Source organism: Ambystoma mexicanum, chromosome 3p (genome assembly GCF_040938575.1).
Source record: "Ambystoma mexicanum isolate Mex_15411 chromosome 3p, UKY_AmexF1_1, whole genome shotgun sequence".
Lineage (NCBI taxonomy): Eukaryota > Metazoa > Chordata > Amphibia > Caudata > Ambystomatidae > Ambystoma > Ambystoma mexicanum.
In genome coordinates, this window is record NC_090925.1 from 1,166,802,127 (window position 1) to 1,166,820,902 (window position 18,776).

The window sequence follows — 18,776 nt, forward strand, 5'->3', positions numbered from 1 at the left end:
TTTCAACCATTAAGTAGAAACGCTAGTCCTACAGGTATGGTGTAAACCGGCCTCAGTCATGACTTTCACCATGACCTCGCAAATAAGCACAGGCTGGCACCCTCAGACCCGAGTTACCTGTCTGCCCATGCATCACCGGAGAGCTAGGTTGTGCAGGCTGCCAGAGCCAATCTGAAAACCACCTCCTTTCCTTATTTGCCTCCTGATAAGGAGAACAAACATCTGGATGCCTGGGGCAGGAATGTTTTTGGCTCCGCAAGCCTGGCCCAGCGATGCATCCATGCCTCTTGCATTCTGTCCACATTCTCTTTCAGTCTTTGGTCCATAATATCTGAGGTGGCTGAAAACATCCCTAAAGGTGACATGAGGGATGGATTTAAGGCTCTAGTCAATGACTGCTAGAAGACCTCTCACCATATCCTCCTATCGGGCCTGGATACTGCAGACTATGAAGCCAGAACGATGGCTACCAGCACGGTTTTGATGAAATACTCATGGCTGAGGACGTCAGGTGTTGCCGCCAACACCCTATTTGGTACAAAGGCCTACGAGTCCCTACAAACATTCCAGGCCTCAAAGGCGACTGCAAAGTCTCTGGTGCTGGCTGTCCAAAAGGAGCAACATGCGAGCCTCATGGGCAGGGGGTTAGTCCCGTCAACTCCCACGCCCACAGGGGTAGTGGGTCAAGTCCCCTCAGGAAAGCAGGTGCAATGCTGCCCCAACAGGCATGTTAATGTTAAAGGATATTTATACCGCGCACTATCATCACCAGAGTGGTCCCCTGGCGCTCTGGCGTCTCTGAAAGAGGGAGGGGGGGTGAATTAGTGGGAATAAGCTAGAAAAGTGCAAGAGAGCAGTGATTTGCTGTTGGCATCTGGGTAAAGGTGTCAAACGACCACGCTGTGCCAGGCGCGAAGCCTCAGAGTCAGGAATTCCACCAACTGTCCACTGTGGGAGGCATATTATACCATTTGGCAACAAATGATGATTGCCACTTCCGACGCCTCAGCCTTGCCAGCCGTTTACCAGGGATGCTGTCGCCCTTTTACTCTTTGCCCGCCGGATAGCTAGTTCTTGCCACCCTATTGCTCCTGTTGGAGGTGGTCCATCAGCTTCTGGCGATGGGAGCCATAGACCCGGTACCCTGCTTGGTACAAAGGTATTTAAACTTATTTCTGGTGCCAAAAAAGGATGGGGGGGGCCTCCGCTCTGTCCCTAAACTGCAGCTTTTGAACTTGCACTCACGCAAGGACAAGTTCAAAATGGTCACCATGGCCCAGAACCTGCAGGATCGGCTGGTCTCCCTGGCTCTCCAGATGCATACTTCCAGGTGCCCATCCACAAGAAACTCAAGAAGTACCTGAGATTAAAGGTGGGAAAGTGATATTACTAATTAGAGGTCCTGCCATTTAGCCTTTCTTTGGCACCCAAGGCCTTCAAGCTGCCGGCAATGGTATCCGCTCCGAAGGGCGGGCATTCATGCGTTTCCCTATCTAGACTGGCTCATCTGCGCTTGCTCCCCACATCAGTTACCTGTTGCACAGCTTAGGATTCTCCCTGAAAGTCAAGAAGTCTCAGGTTTCTCTTTCCCATTCCCTCCAATTCATCTATGCAGACTTGGACACTCGCTTGGGCTGGGCCTTCCCGCCCGAGGACAGAGTGAGGAACATCTCCAAGATGGTTCATGTCTTCCAAGCACAGGAAACGTTTCCTGTCTTTGCTTTTCTGTGCATGATGGGTCTCATGGCCTCTTATATAGAGGCCCTTTGGGGAAGAGGCTGCTTCAGTGGCTTCTGAGTTGCCAGTGGTCTCAGTTTCAGGCAGGAATGGACTTTGGTTATTCTTCAGGTCTCAGCAAGGGAGTTCAAAATCCTGGAATAGCGGTCCCAGTGATACCTGTACTGCGTGGGGCATTGTTCTGGCAACCCTGGTCCCACTTACTCTAGTCACAGATGCGTGTCCGAAGGGTTGGGGGCCCTCACCTGCAAGAGGGGTAAGCAAGCGGCCAAAGTGATGGGAGCACATCAATATGCTGGAGCTGAGGGTGATCGGGCTGCACCTGGTCACCTTCTGTGAAACTTGGTTGGTCCGGAGGGCGGACACGTTAGCCATGCGCGGTGGTGTGAGCTCTTTACCTCTGTACAGAGAAGTAATGCGGTTACATTTTTGGGCTCTGAGAACAGCGTGTCTCTGACAACAGCTTATTTGGCCAGCAAGTAGAACATTCTAGTGTATACCCTGATTAGATAGTCATGGAAGGAGCTCTGCCAGGAAATTCTGGAGGTAATTTTCTCCTGCTCGGGAACTCAAGTGGATCTCTTCCATTCTAGTGGGAACTGGAAGTGCAAGTGGTTCTTCTCCAGGGAATGTCCTCAGCAGGGAGCTTTGAGAATGCATTGACAGTAGAGTGGGACTTGGATCTGCCTTCCCTGGCACCTACATCACTCTTGTTCGTTATGATTGGCCACCCTTAAAGTGATTTTTTTGCTGGTCGCCATTACTTTCACTAGACAGTTGAGTGAGCTCCAGACATTCAGTTAAACCTCCCTACTAAGGTAACTGGGCATGACACCTCTATATATAGTTGAACCTGTGACCCCTGGTTACCTATCTCTGGAACAAAGGACAGAAGACCACACTCTCAGTAGCCCATCATAGCTTTTTAATTCTGATGGGAGGATCCTGCACCTTAACCACCGCAGCCAGCCTGAACCATCTTGAATGGCTGCTGAAAGGTGTGGGATTTGTCAGAGGACGTTCTACGCTTGCTCCTCTCTGCTAGACCTGCCACCAAATCCTTATATGTTATGTTATTTTGCATTTATATAGCGCCTTATATACCATTGGTATGGTCTGAAGGCGCTGGTAGGTTGAACGCCCTTGGGAACCGAAGTTCGGGTCAGTAGAGAGTGTCTAACAGGTGCGTGTGTGCACCAGGTATGTGTGCAGCTGGTGCGGAATTCAAGTGGTAGCTGCTTCTTAGCGGTAGGTGTGGTGGTTTGAGAGATCAGGAGTATGTGTTCGCTCTGGCCGGCTTTATCCAGAATGAGTGTGGCTGCATTAGGTCTGAGGAGAACGCTTGGCTGGGGGGTGTAAAAACCAGCAATGATTACATAGAGTGATGTGGAGTGAGCGGGAGAATGTAGATGTGAGAAGTTATACCGAATGGTGTCATAGTATCTCTGTGTTCTAGTTGAGTGGTGGTGTAAGGGAGAGAGTAAGCATGGGGAGTGGTATGATGTATGTTTTTCAAATGTTCCCTTCATTCCAAGGCATAATATGTATGTCGCGCAGTTCCGTGCGGGTAGGTTCGTTCTATGCATTTTGTTCGCTCTACAAACCCATCTGCTCCATGCGTTCATCGGCTCTACATACTCATCAGTTCTGTACACTCATCCGCTCCACTCGTTCGTTCCACACACTCGTTCGTTCCACACACTCGTCGGCTCCAGACCTTCGTCGGCTCCAGACCTTCGTCGGCTCCAGACCTTCGTCGGCTCCAGACCTTCTTCCGCTCCAGACCTTCTTCCGCTCCAGACCTTCTTCCGCTCCAGACCTTCTTCCGCTCCAGACCTTCTTCCGCTCCAGACCTTCTTCCGCTCCAGACCTTCTTCCGCTCCAGACCTTCTTCCGCTCCAGACCTTCTTCCGCTCCAGACCCTCGTTCAGTCGACAACGCTCATCCGGTCCACTCACTCATCGGCACAACATACTACTAGTCGGCTTGACAATAGTATTCGTCTGCTCCATATGTCCATCTGTTCCACACACTTATCTACTCTATGTATTTGTCCGCTCTATGCAATCATCTGTTACGCACATTCATCCGCACCACACATTTACCCGCTTCACACACTTGTCTGCTCCACATATTCATTCGCACCAAGCACTCATTCGCTCCACATACACATCCGCTCCTTACACTCATCCACACTACACATTCACTTTTTTGCTCTCGACACTCCTCCGCTCTCGACACTCCTCCGCTCTCCACACTCCTCCGCTCTCCACACTCCTCTGCTCTCCACACTCCTCTGCTCTCCACACTCCTCTGCTCTCCACACTCCTCTGCTCTCCACACTCCTCTGCTCTCCACACTCCTCTGCTCTCCACACTCCTCTGCTCTCCACACTCCTCTGCTCTCCACACTCCTCTGCTCTCCACACTCCTCTGCTCTCCACACTCCTCTGCTCTCCACACTCCTCTGCTCTCCACACTCCTCTGCTCTCCACACTCCTCTGCTCTCCACACTCCTCTGCTCTCCACACTCCTCTGCTCTCCACACTCCTCTGCTCTCCACACTCCTCTGCTCTCCACACTCCTCTGCTCTCCACACTCCTCTGCTCTCCACACTCCTCTGCTCTCCACACTCCTCTGCTCTACACACTCCTCTGCTCTACACACTCCTCTGCTCTACACACAGTCGCTCTCCACTGCTCAACTACTTCATACCTTTCTGCAGTGTTCATATTCAGTCGCTCTCCACACTTGCTTCTGTGCTTTCCACAATCAGACGTTGTTCACTCTTACCTCTCTCTACGCTCCTCCGCTCTCCACTCTTGCCCGCTCTCCACTCTTGCCCGCTCTCCACTCTTGCCCGCTCTCCACTCTTGCCCGCTCTCCACTCTTGCCCGCTCTCCACTCTTGCCCACTCTCTGCTCTCCACTCTCTGCTCTCCACTCTCCGCTCTCTGCTCTCCACTCTCTGCTCTCCACTCTCCGCTCTCTGCTCTCCACTCTCGCCCGCTCTCCACTCTTGCCCGCTCTCCACTCTTGCCCGCTCTCCACTCTTGCCCGCTCTCCACTCTTGCCCGCTCTCCACTCTTGCCCGCTCTCCACTCTTGCCCGCTCTCCACTCTTGCCCGCTCTCCACTCTTGCCCGCTCTCCACTCTTGCCCGCTCTCCACTCTCGCCCGCTCTCCGCTCTCCACTCTCGTCCGCTCTCCACTCTCCGCTCTCCACTCTCCACTCTTGCCCGCTCTCCGCTCTTGCCCGCTCTCCACTCTCCACTCTCGCCCGCTCTCCACTCTTGCCCGCTCTCCACTCTCCACTCTCGCCCGCTCTCCACTCTTGCCCGCTCTCCGCTCTTGCCCGCTCTCCGCTCTTGCCCGCTCTCCGCTCTTGCCCGCTCTCCACTCTCCGCTCTTGCCCGCTCTCCACTCTCCACTCTCCACTCTTGCCCGCTCTCCGCTCTTGCCCGCTCTCCGCTCTTGCCCGCTCTCCGCTCTTGCCCGCTCTCCACTCTCCGCTCTTGCCCGCTCTCCACTCTCCGCTCTTGCCCGCTCTCCACTCTCCGCTCTTGCCCGCTCTCCACTCTCCGCTCTTGCCCGCTCTCCACTCTCGCCCACTCTTGCCCGCTCTCCACTCTCCGCTCTTGCCCGCTCTCCACTCTCGCCCACTCTTGCCCGCTCTCCACTCTCGCCCACTCTTGCCCGCTCTCCACTCTCGCCCACTCTTGCCCGCTCTCCGCTCTTGCCCGCTCTCCGCTCTTGCCCGCTCTCCGCTCTTGCCCGCTCTCCGCTCTTGCCCGCTCTCCGCTCTTGCCCGCTCTCCGCTCTCCGCTCTTGCCTGCTCTCCGCTCTTGCCCACTCTTGCCCGCTCTCCACTCTCGCCCACTCTTGCCCGCTCTCCACTCTTGCCCGCTCTCCGCTCTTGCCCGCTCTCCGCTCTTGCCCGCTCTCCGCTCTTGCCCGCTCTCCGCTCTTGCCCGCTCTCCGCTCTTGCCCGCTCTCCGCTCTCCGCTCTTGCCTGCTCTCCGCTCTCGCCCGCTCTCCGCTCTCGCCCGCTCTCCGCTCTCGCCCGCTCTCCGCTCTCGCCCACTCTCCGCTCTCGCCTCTCGCCCGCTCTCCGCTCTCGCCTCTCGCCCGCTCTCCGCTCTCCGCTCTCGCCCGCTCTCCGCTCTCGCCCGCTCTCCGCTCTCGCCCGCTCTCCGCTCTCGCCCGCTCTCCGCTCTCGCCCGCTCTCCGCTCTCGCCCGCTCTCCGCTCTCCACTCTTGCCCGCTCTCCGCTCTCCACTCTCGCCCGCTCTCCGCTCTCGCCTCTCGCCCGCTCTCCGCTCTCCACTCTCGCCCGCTCTCCGCTCTCCACTCTCGCCCGCTCTCCGCTCTCCGCTCTCGCCCGCTCTCCACTCTCGCCCGCTCTCCGCTCTCCACTCTCGCCCGCTCTCCGCTCTCCACTCTCGCCCGCTCTCCGCTCTCCACTCTCGCCCGCTCTCCGCTCTCCACTCTCGCCCGCTCTCCGCTCTCCACTCTCGCCCGCTCTCCACTCTCCACTCTCCGCTCTCCACTCTTGCCCGCTCTCCGCTCTCGCCCGCTCTCCGCTCTCCACTCTCGCCCGCTCTCCGCTCTCCACTCTCGCCCGCTCTCCACTCTCGCCCGCTCTCCACTCTCGCCCGCTCTCCACTCTCGCCCGCTCTCCACTCTCGCCCGCTCTCCACTCTTGCCCGCTCTCCGCTCTTGCCCGCTCTCCGCTCTTGCCCGCTCTCCACTCTCCACTCTCGCCCGCTCTCCACTCTCGCCCGCTCTCCACTCTTGCCCGCTCTCCGCTCTCGCCTGCTCTCCGCTCTCCACTCTCGCCCGCTCTCCACTCTCGCCCGCTCTCCACTCTCGCCCGCTCTCCACTCTCGCCCGCTCTCCACTCTCGCCCGCTCTCCGCTCTCCACTCTCGCCCGCTCTCCGCTCTCCACTCTCGCCCGCTCTCCGCTCTCCACTCTCCGCTCTCCACTCTTGCCCGCTCTCCGCTCTTGCCCGCTCTCCGCTCTCCACTCTCGCCCGCTCTCCGCTCTCCACTCTCGCCCGCTCTCCGCTCTTGCCCGCTCTCCACTCTCCACTCTCGCCCGCTCTCCACTCTTGCCCGCTCTCCGCTCTTGCCCGCTCTCCGCTCTTGCCCGCTCTCCGCTCTTGCCCGCTCTCCACTCTCCGCTCTTGCCCGCTCTCCACTCTCCGCTCTTGCCCGCTCTCCACTCTCCGCTCTTGCCCGCTCTCCACTCTCCGCTCTTGCCCGCTCTCCACTCTCCGCTCTTGCCCGCTCTCCACTCTCGCCCACTCTTGCCCGCTCTCCACTCTCGCCCACTCTTGCCCGCTCTCCACTCTCGCCCACTCTTGCCCGCTCTCCACTCTCCACTCTTGCCCGCTCTCCACTCTCGCCCACTCTTGCCCGCTCTCCACTCTCGCCCACTCTTGCCCGCTCTCCACTCTCGCCCACTCTTGCCCGCTCTCCACTCTCGCCCACTCTTGCCCGCTCTCCACTCTCGCCCACTCTTGCCCGCTCTCCACTCTCGCCCACTCTTGCCCGCTCTCCGCTCTCGCCCACTCTCGCCCGCTCTCCACTCTCGCCCGCTCTCCGCTCTTGCCCGCTCTTGCCCGCTCTCCGCTCTTGCCCGCTCTTGCCCGCTCTCCGCTCTTGCCCGCTCTCCGCTCTTGCCCGCTCTCCGCTCTTGCCCGCTCTCCGCTCTTGCCCGCTCTTGCCCGCTCTCCGCTCTTGCCCGCTCTCCGCTCTTGCCCGCTCTCCGCTCTTGCCCGCTCTCCGCTCTTGCCTGCTCTCCGCTCTCCGCTCTTGCCTGCTCTCCGCTCTTGCCTGCTCTCCGCTCTTGCCTGCTCTCCGCTCTTGCCTGCTCTCCGCTCTCGCCCGCTCTCCACTCTCGCCTGCTCTCCGCTCTCGCCTCTCGCCCGCTCTCCGCTCTCCACTCTCGCCCGCTCTCCGCTCTCCACTCTCGCCCGCTCTCCACTCTCGCCCGCTCTCCGCTCTCCACTCTCGCCCGCTCTCCGCTCTCCACTCTCGCCCGCTCTCCGCTCTCCACTCTCGCCCGCTCTCCACTCTCGCCCGCTCTCCGCTCTCCACTCTCGCCCGCTCTCCGCTCTCCACTCTCGCCCGCTCTCCGCTCTCCACTCTCGCCCGCTCTCCGCTCTCCACTCTCGCCCGCTCTCGGCTCTCCACTCTCGCCCGCTCTCCACTCTCCACTCTCGCCCACTCTCCACTCTCCACTCTCGCCCACTCTCCACTCTCGCCCGCTCTCCACTCTCGCCCGCTCTCCGCTCTCGCCCGCTCTCCACTCTCGCCCGCTCTCCGCTCTCGCCCGCTCTCCACTCTCGCCCGCTCTCCGCTCTCCACTCTCGCCCGCTCTCCGCTCTCCACTCTCGCCCGCTCTCCACTCTCGCCCGCTCTCCACTCTGTGCATATCCGCTCTCCGTGCTCATCAGATCTCCAGCGCACAATCGTTTTTTTTTTCTTCATGTCTAAACGTTTGTCCGTTCAATATAGTTCTACGCCCTCGCACTCTTGCACTATCCAGCTGAGTTCTATGCGCTCTTGCGTTTTGTTTGCTTCTCTGTATTTGCGTGCTCGGTTATTCTATACGTACTCATCGACTCAATTCGGTCAGCCGCTCTACACATCCAACCATTCTTCATAATCATTGGCATTATTATGTTCAACTACTTCATCCGGTCACCATACTCATTTGATCTTTCTAGTCGTCTGTTCTTCCACTCACGCACGCTTCCACTTAGTGTATTTGTCTGTTCTATACGTTTCATCCATTCTAACTATTTCATTTATGTCATTCACTTTGTTCCCTCATTCATTATGTCCCTTTCATCGGTTCACATCTCCTATGGTTCTCAGTGATTCATTCCTATTATCCGTTTCACTGTTTTGATCTGTGTTACTCGTTTAGGTCTGTTTGTCTTTCTAGTTTACATTCGAGTTTATTTGGCGGACCTTTTCCCGTTTCAGGTAGTTTGTTGGGTAGGTATTATTGTGATGTGAAAATTCTTAACTTGATCATAAATATTTCCAAAAAAACGTTCACTAAACAACAATTGGACCTATTGAGTCTAGGCTTATCCTTCGTTCCTATCAACAATACCAATTTATTCAATGAAGGGATCAATTTATTTAAATTAATCAGGAAAATGAAACTAAGTATTTTTCGACTCCATCCCTCCAATACAAGAAAGATCCACCACATTTGACACGTTGGAAATGAAAGCTAAAAGTAACTTCAGCTCTAACATGAGGAACTCAACATTGGACCTTTTTGAAATTAAAATGAAGAAAGATTTGAAGTCCATAAAATACATGGACATTAAACAGCAAAATCTTCGAAAATACTGAATGTTAAGAGCTAGCTGAAGACAGATCAATTGAATTGAAGCCAGCAGATAAAGGAGGCGCAACAGTGATAATGGACTCGAATCTGTACAAACAAGGTTGTTTATCCTTGTTAGAAGATCAAGACACATACATGAGTTTAGACCATGATCCAACGAGGGAAATCCAACTGATGATTGAAGAAGTAATTGAAAAAGCGGAAAATGCAGGTTGGATTACTGACAAGACCAAAGATTTCCTAATGAATAAACATCCGATCATACTGATGTTCTATGGTCTTCCCAAAGTCCACAAAAATCTCACTAAGCCTCCATTCAGGCCCATTGTAGCAGCAACAGACAGTGTATTCGATCCACACTCAAAATATTTGGACAAATTACTACAACCATTAATTCAATCTACCTTGACTTATCTAAGAGACACTACTAATTTCTTGAACATACTAAACACAATAGAAGGGATGGAAAACAATTGGACACTTTTCACATTGGATGTACAATCATTATATACCTCAATACCGCATGAAGGAGGACTGGAAGCTCTCAAATGTTTGCTAATCAAAGAAGAATACTTTCCATCAAACAAAATATTTGTGATTGAATTGGCTAAAATGATACTCTACAATAACGTTTTTCACTTTCAGGTACAGTACTACCTTCAAATATCTGGCACTTCTATGGGCTCAGCAATGGCCCCCACCTATGCGAACACGTTCATGTTCCATTTCGAAATAATGTACATCTTGGACAATCCCACATGGTGGAGTAAATTAGCCATGTGGAGAAGATACATAGATATCTTTAGCATTTGGAAAGGCCCACAACAGGAACTTGAAATATTCTTGAAGTATTTGAATGGGTGTAATCAGAAGATCAAATTTACCCTAGAGATTGGAACACCAGAAGTTAACTTTCTCGATGTGAAGAGTTTCCCCAAAAACAACAAACTCCATACCACAATTTTTAGAAAACCTATGCATGTCAATAAGTTTATTCTATTCCAGTCACCATCCGCAACACCTAAAAATTAACTTACCACTTAGTCAACTACTCAGAATTAGACGGATAGTCTCATTGAGGAAACATACAAGGAAGTTGAACAAAAACAGATAAAACGATTTCAAGACAGAGGTTTTCCACAGCCTATTCTATCTGAAGTCATGGATAAATGCCAACTGAAGAAAAGAACCAAACTCCTGAATCCGCATAAGAGTGAGCAAAGAAAATCCACCATTGATCTACTTATCACAATATTCAACGCAAAGTTCACAAATCAAAAGAATCCTGAATAAAAACTGGGAAATAACAAGACTTGACCCGCAATTATGCACACTTTTTCCAAAACCACCCTTAATGGCATACAATAGGGGCAGAAATCTGCGAGACTTGTTGGTAAAAGCAGAAAGAAGTAATTTAAACAACTATTCCTTTCGAAACCAAAGAAAGGTACATTCCCCTGCTTGAATTGTTGCCACTGCAATAATGTACAAAAGGGGACACACATAAGACACGCTTACACAGGCCAAAAAAATCCAACTGCATGATTATGCTACATGTGAAAGCAAATTCGCAATATATGGTTTGATTTGCCCTTGTGGCAAATATTATGTTGTACAAACCACGAGGAGAGTGAAAGATAGAATCACAGAGCATAAATCAAACATAAGGACCAAAAATACAAAATCACCAGTATAGAGAAATTTTCTTGGCAAACATCACACAATCTCACAATTAAGATTTGTGATCTTAGAAATAGTAGCACGACCACACAGAGGAGGAAATCTACAACACATACTTTCACGTAGAGAGATGTTTTGGATTCATAAGTTAGAAGCATTAGAACCCAGAGGAATGAATGAAGAATTCTCATTGAGTGTATATCTGTAATTCATGTAATGTTCAAGTCAATCGAACTCCATAGGACATACATTAGGGTGAACAACTGAATATTCCTCTTCAAAAATGTAAATTCCTCTCTAACCACTGTATTTCAAGGTGCTGTACCCGATTCAGGTATATTTGCAATAACATCGAAGTCATATTGAATGGACATTTTGAATGTAAATTACTGGATGTGATGTATTTAATTAGACAAACTTTATGTTGGTAGATTTAAGTATTGACAAATCCATGAATGCTGATCTTTGTAGGTTATTGTAAACAAAAAGCAATGGTATTCTACAATAATGACATTGTGGAATAATGAAATTGCTATCTACACATTGAAATGTATTCTTACCGAGCATCACATCACGTAAGCAGAGGCATTTCACTATGACTCAGTATGTCCTGTATTATAGGCACGTCGAAATATCTTGTGTGCCTGATCATTTCAGTAAAACAATTTCCCATAGATAAATAACTAGATCGAGTCATCTTCAGTGGTACTTGTACTAAAAGACGATTCAGAATGGAATGGTTAGGTACTACAGTCCCATAACCCCACACTCCAAAGATCACGTGACTAATCCACGCAGAGCACGCCACTATAAGAATCATGAGTTGCCTAGCGACAGGTTCACACTACAGTGGATCGAGTCGTTCGGCAGCCAACACAGACACCGCGCAGGATATCTGGGCTGATTGAAGCCACTGGGTAAGCATTACTATGCAATATGGATTATGCTGTTTCAGACGATATGATTCCAGAAAGGCTCACAATATTAACGCGTAGCTGATTTTTACAGACTATGCATGCCGCAGCAGAGTCTGGGAGTCTTGAATGCAGTCTTCTCCCTCCGTTGATTTAATGGTGAGTACTCTCACCTATGACAGACATTAGGATTGGGAGTGCATGATTAGGTTATTAAACAAGTATACGTTATTGGTACAATAGGTGCAGTCCAATACCTGAAGGAAGGTTGATGTACACGTATGATTAAACAATACGGGTGACAACACACCAGAAGTTCGATCTAGAGATTGGCAACCGACAGGATTCTACATTTAACCCTTACAGGATTACATTTCCGGGTATAAACACAGAGCGGAAGATCAAAGTAATAGGATTCATCAACTATTGAGCCAGTAATTTTATGTTGGACATGATTTGTAAGTAGTAATACAGGTTTAATATAATTACAGGAGAACAGCATCAGTTTGAAAAGGGAACATTGCTGCAAATTAGGACAACACTAGATGACACTTCCATTATTGCACAATGCAATTAAGGAACATTGAAAGATATACTTCTTTGTGATTATGTTGACAAAGTGGTTAATTTGGTATTATAAACTTTAACCTGAAACAGTGTGTAAAGAAAGTAACTTTAGTTATTTTTGCTCCTGAAGAAGAGAAATTTACTCTTGAAACGCGTAGAGCTCTGTACTGTATTCATTTTCCATTTTTTTCGAATTTTTAATTTCATGAGATTGAAGTGTAAAAACTGTAAACAAATTACTCATGATGACCACTAATATGGTTGCATCCTGAATTGTATATATGGTATACCCGTGAAGCAATAAGTATAAATCATATTCCTGAAACCACTAACATTTTTATCAGAACATCATAACTAATTTTGATTGGAAACCTGTTCCAATTAACATAGGTGTGCAGGGGACGGGAGTTCCCATTTGTTATGGGTACTCTATTGTTCTCATGTTTTTACTGACTTGTGATGCCAGAGTCATTGCTGTCTCCCCCGCACCCTTAACGCTTTTAAAGATTCAGAGAGCCTTAGGGGCTCAACATTATTGAAAGCTATAACTATTACATAACCTTTAAGAGTGTGCTCTTTCTCATATCTTTGTGTAGTTTTGTAAAGGAAGGGTGAAGGCCAGACTACAATATGGCCAAAGAAGAATATAAAATATTGTGGCAAGGCCATTTTAGGGCACTAGCCATCTTTAGTTAGCCATGCACGGTAAACACGAACGTGCACAAGAAAAATAAAGCACAAACGGTTAAAATGTAACTGCTGCCACAAGATTGTCTTTAGGCACACACAAAAGTAAACAAAATGCCCATGTGTGAAAAGTTGTGGTGATACAAAACAATCCTCACTGCACCTTGTGCTGGACTGCTGTAAATTTTTCTTAATTCCTGAATGAGTGGAGCCTTTTTCCACTCATTCATTCTTATGGACTGTCTTTTAGAACTCTATTCTTTGTCTTTTACTGTTTTATGAAGTCTACTTTCCTACATATCGCTTTCAAGGCATCTGGATTTTACTATTGCAGCACACTTATGGGCAGTGTTGCTGGAGACCCTTTGGGTCCTCCTTTAGGATTCTTTTCTATATCCTAGAGTAACTACAGTTCTTAAGGCTAGGGATACACTTAGTATCTCTCCTAAAACTTTATAATCTGAGAGATTGGCACACACCACCTTATGTGGAGTGCCAAAAGGATACTTAGTAGCCCCCTTAACTCTGCTCCTGTGACTTTTAGGTCACATAGACAATCTCCTAGTTATGGCTGGTGGCAGTGGATGTGTTCTACCAGCTATTGTGCGATTTTTCTACTGCAGGCTATGTTCATAGCCCTGCTTAAGCACAATAGGGTCACCCAAGTATTAACTTTGTGGCTCCTTTCTTTTTTTTGCCATTACTACTGTGGTTGTTCTTAGTCAGCCCTTCTTCTACCGTCCTGGGAGGGGGGAGGCCTGTGTGAGTGTTTTGCCTTTGGTGGGAACCCTTGGGTGTCCCCGCTTTGGCTTCAGTGTGTCTGTGCAGGCAGGAAGTGGAGGAGTTTTTCACTCCCCTGCTCTGTCTGCCGGAGTGCCTGAATGGAACAAGCTCCCACTGTGGGTCTTTCTGACCTGATTGGACATCCACCAGCCCCTTTCTGTAAACTGCCGAGAGAGATTGTGTTAAGGAGAATTTTCAGTATCTGTGCTAATTCCCTTTAACCTCAGAGACCCCCATCATCTTTGCTGGACTCTGGACTTTTTTGATTTCAATCCCGAGCGAGTGGATTTTTTTACCACTCACTCATTCTTTTTATCTCAGTGAGATTTTTATTTTCACTGTTTATGGAGTCCGGTAAACTCCATATGTTTAATACAGGCATCTGCTTTTTGCTCTGTGATACCCACCATATGTGCTGTGTCACTGAAAAGTCCCTTGGACTTCTCTTTGTTTAAATACATACTCCTACGTCCTGTCCCCTTTACTCCATGCTGTATGGGCGTCCCTCGCTAGGAACGGGAGACTGAACCTTTTTCACCAGAAAAAATCTTCTTCCCCTTTAAATTTAGAGGTGCGCGGCCCTAGGAGCATGCGCTCCCCGCCTCCGCCCACCGGCGTCACTCCTCAGTCCTCTTTTCTGTGTCGACTGGAGAGGACCGCTTTCTACATTGCTCCTGCGTTTGGCTTTGGCCTTTCATACCACACGCTCTTCCCCGGATTCTCTCTTTTGGTCTTAATCAGGTACTCTGTCCTCCCCGGCGCATGTCAACGTCATCGGGCTTCAGCAGGTGTCCAGCCTTGGATGGGCTCTTTCCTACGTCTGACCCCCGCACTCTTTATCTCCGCTGCCTTGGCCCCGAACACGGCTGGGAGGGATGTACCACGTGTGGCGCGGTTACACCGCACGCTCTGAAGGACAGGTTAGCTCGTGGAGGGAGCTCTTCGAGAAGTCGCCTCCTGAGGACTTGAAGAACTTTGTCGGACACAAGTTAAGGCCCAAGGTAGGGCCCTTTTTTCCTATTGCACACCGCAAGGGCGACTCCTTCCCAGGGAAACGTCAGAGTGGAAGGGACCGTCCAGGTTCTCACACCAGCACAGATACCGAGGCTGCTTAGGCTACCGGCCACCAGGCAGAGGGGTCGCCAGATCCTAACGGAGACGGTGCTGAGGGACCGCAAGGTTCTTTTACCCGGTGTGCACCCGAGGGGCTATGCCCTACTACCAGACAAATGTCTAAGGGGGCGTCTGTATGCAGCACTACCGGTGATACAGCCGAGGGCACTACGCCTACCACGCCTCGTCCTGAGGTGCAGGGTAGACATCAAGCTCCACTGCCAAGCGTTCTGGAGGAGGCTGGGCCCAGCGAGGCAAGGACCACGACTCGGGCACGTGGCATGCAGCCTGACAAAATGGCTGCCGGGCCAGCCAAAATGGCTGCTCGTCCGACGCCACCCCGTTCGGGGAGCAGGTAGGTGCTAGTGTCCAGCTGGGACTGGTCTTCACCAGGTATGTGGCCTACAGCTTATCCTTCAGCATCACAGGCCAGAGACTCCCTGCAACCAGCAAGGCAGAGTACGCACAGGCCCCAGCAGCTGCACGCTACTCCGTCACTACCACCTACCACCCCACCAACCTGCGAGGACAGGTTTTTTGAGAAGTTCCTGAGGCTTATGAGGTCCCCTCAGATGAGTGCCATCCTTTGTGATGTGATCAGGGACATGCTACCGCCAGTTCTGCCTACAGCACCTTCAGTCATTGCTCCTATGGCTCCAGGGCCTCAGGCCCCCACGCAGCCCCAGCCGCCCATGCCGGGTCCTTCAATTCCGGCTTCCCTGCCTCCTACAGTTCATTCAGTTCCACACCAGCCTCTGGCTACGGTCTCCACGCCTCAGCCTTCGGCGCCCTACACTCCTCTACCTGCTCCACACCAGCCGGACACCCTGATTGACATGGATGAGGAGGAGGAGGACCACCCTTACACGGTTACCAGTCAATTGGTCGAAAACATTTGGTCGACAGGACAATTGGTCGACACCATTTGGTCGAATGCCAAATGGTCGAATTTTTTTTTATTTTTTTTTTACCCCTTTTTTGGTTTTTTTGGGGGGGTCCCCCCCAACCCCCTTTTCTTTCTTTTTTTTTTCTTTCCCCACACGAAAACCCACAAAAAAAATATATAAATAAAAAAAAAAATTCGACCATTTGGCATTCGACCAAATGGTGTCGACCAAATTGCAGTCGACCAAATTGCAGTCAACCAATTGACAGGACACCCCCTTACACACCATCTTCAGCCAAGGCCTTTCATGAACATCTCACAGGTCTGCCGGAATACTTGGGGCTCCCACTACCTGAGGTTGAACAACCTGAGGCGGGGATCCTGGCCGAGGTCCTCACTCTACACCCCGCGGCCACAACAGGGATTCCAATGTAGAAGGACGTTGTCGCCTTGGCCAAAAAGGAATGGCTTAAACCCCATTCGGCCCAGCCCCCTCTATCGGTGCCTCGACACCAAGTACAGGCAATTGGAGGCGGATCCACTCATGCTGTCGGAGCACCCTCAACCACACTTGTCAGTGATTGCCCCAGTGTCACTCTACTCCAAGCCTCCGTCCTCTTTGGCCACCTCGTCTTCGCCTCTTCTAGGCAAGGAGGAGAAGATCTTGGAGGCCTATTGAAAGAAGGTCTATTCCAATGCCTCGCTGCACATTAGTCTGTCTAATACAGATGCCATGCTCGTAGCCGTTAATCAGAGGCTTTGGCGGGAAATAGCCCACATTCTCGCACAACGTCCGGTGCACAGTAGAGCACGTTTCAAGGCAGGGCTGGCAGAAGCAAAGATGTATTTTTGGGCACCTTGGTCCATAAACCATTCGAGCCAATGACGTCCGCGGACATCAGGCTGGTCACCATTAAGACAGCCCTCTTGGTGGGTCTTACGTCTGCACGCAGAGTTAGTGACATTCAGGCACTGGTGGCTTCAGAGTCCTATAATACCTTTCATAAGGACAAGGTGGTCCTTGGAACGCATCCAGCATTCCTACCTACGGTAGTCTCCTCGTTTCACCTCAATGAGGAAATAGTGCTGCCTACTTTCTTTGCGCACCACAAGGACGATGCTCAGAGGGTCCTGCACTGTCTGGACAAAGCAAGATATTGGTTGTGAGGAGGCAGTGGCAACGGGGGACGGATGGGGGGTGTCAGGCTTGCTTTAAAATTCTATCTGGACAGATCCTTGAAATACCATCTGTCGCGCCTTGAAAGACTTGTGTATAGGCGCGTTGTAAATGCCATATAATATCATAACCTCCCCGCTCCATTTTTGCTCCCAATTTGCTGCCCAAGACCATACCGTACATAAATCACAACGCAAGATATTGATCGTGAGTAGACTGCAGCAACAGAGGGTGTCAGGCGTGCTTTAACATTTATCTGGACAGAACCAAGAGCTTCCGGAAGACGGAGGCTCCCTTTGTCACCTTCGGTGGGTCAAGGCCAGACTATCAAGCTTCCAAGACCTCTATAGCAAGATGGATTGTTGCGGCCATCAAGGAGGCTTGTGAGGGGCAGCATAAACAACTCCCGGCAAATATGCACGCCCACGCTATCCGAGCCAAGGCCACGGCTGGCTTTCCAGGGGCATGTCCTGTGGCAGGTCATCAGTCAGGCGGCTACATGGGCTACACCTTCTGCAAGCACTACTGCTTGGATGCCAGCTCCAGGTTGGCTGCAGCATTTGGTCAGGCAGTTTTAAAGAACTTGTTTTCTTAGGAAGGTCACCTCTCCAACCTGGGGTTACATTCAGTTGTAATCGCCCATACAGTATGGAGGAAAGGGGACAGGACATAGGAGTAATTATAAGGTACTCATCGTAGTGATAAAGTACTCCTAGTCCATAGTACCCTTTCCTCCATACATCCCACCATCTTCCCCTTAATAAAACTGGTGTCATTAGGCAGTGGTAATATGGTGACGCATCAAAGGGGACTGAGTGGTGCCGGTGGGCGCAGTCAGGGGAGCGTATGCTCCCAGGGCCGCGCCTCTTAATTTGAAGGAGAAGATGATTTTCTTTGGGTGAAAAAGGTTCTCTCCCTCTCACGTCCCTAGCGAGGGATGCCCATACAGTATGGAGGAAAGGGGAGTATGGACTAGGAATACTTTACTCACTGCAGTGGAGCTCCCACTACCCGAGGTTGAACAACCACCCTCTTCCGGGAGGGCGAGGTGGCTCCGGACCATGCCATCATGGTGGTTCTGGGCATCGCCGACACAGGGTTCTGGCAGATGGGGAACAGTGCCTGCCTTAGTATTCAAGGCTGGCTGAAGCCCACGAAATTTCCACCAGGAGCTCCAGGCGAGGGTACTGGACATGCCGTTCGACAGATAACCTTATTGGGAAGGTCGTCAGCGAGTCCCTACAGGCCAACAAGGCAGATACAGAGACGGGCTGTGCCCTGGGCACACTCCAGCAACACTGCTCTTCCTTTCACTCCTCCAGGGGGAATTCGAGGAGATGGACGAAAGGTTTCTCCTCGTACCACCAACCTTCCAGGTCCACGACACAGGAAGCCTACGAAGGCCATTCCCAGGCCTACGGTGGAGGTGGTCTGTGCTGCCGTCACGCTCAAGGCAGGATGCCAGCGATGAAGCAGGCCTGAACCGGCCAGGTTTCTGACCCCCACCCCTTCACCCCGTTGGGATGCCAGCTGACAGGATTTGTCAGCGAGTGGGAGAAGATCACCACCGACAGATGGGTGCTGGACTCTCTTGCCCACGGATATGCCCTGCAGTTTCAGCACAGATGCCCGCATATCCCTGCGGTGGCCTGACAGGAGCAGCACATCCCTCAACTCTTGGAGGAGCTGCGGGCCATGCTACGGAAAGGGGATAATAGAGCTGGTTCCATGACAACTCAGGGGCTCCTGAGTCTTTTCCAGACACTTAGTCAAAAGGAAAACCGGGGGCTGGAGGCCCATTCTTGACCTGCAACGTCTCAACAAGTACCTAAAGTCCCAGAAATTCAGGATGGTCGAGTTGC

General features: G+C 51.3%; 1 protein-coding gene across 1 annotated transcript in view; it reads left to right on the forward strand.

Annotated features, from left to right (window-relative positions):
• Positions 1 to 18,776, forward strand: part of SEC24A (SEC24 homolog A, COPII coat complex component) — a 1,330,430-nt gene that overhangs the window by 1,075,452 nt on the left and 236,202 nt on the right. The window lies entirely within an intron of this gene.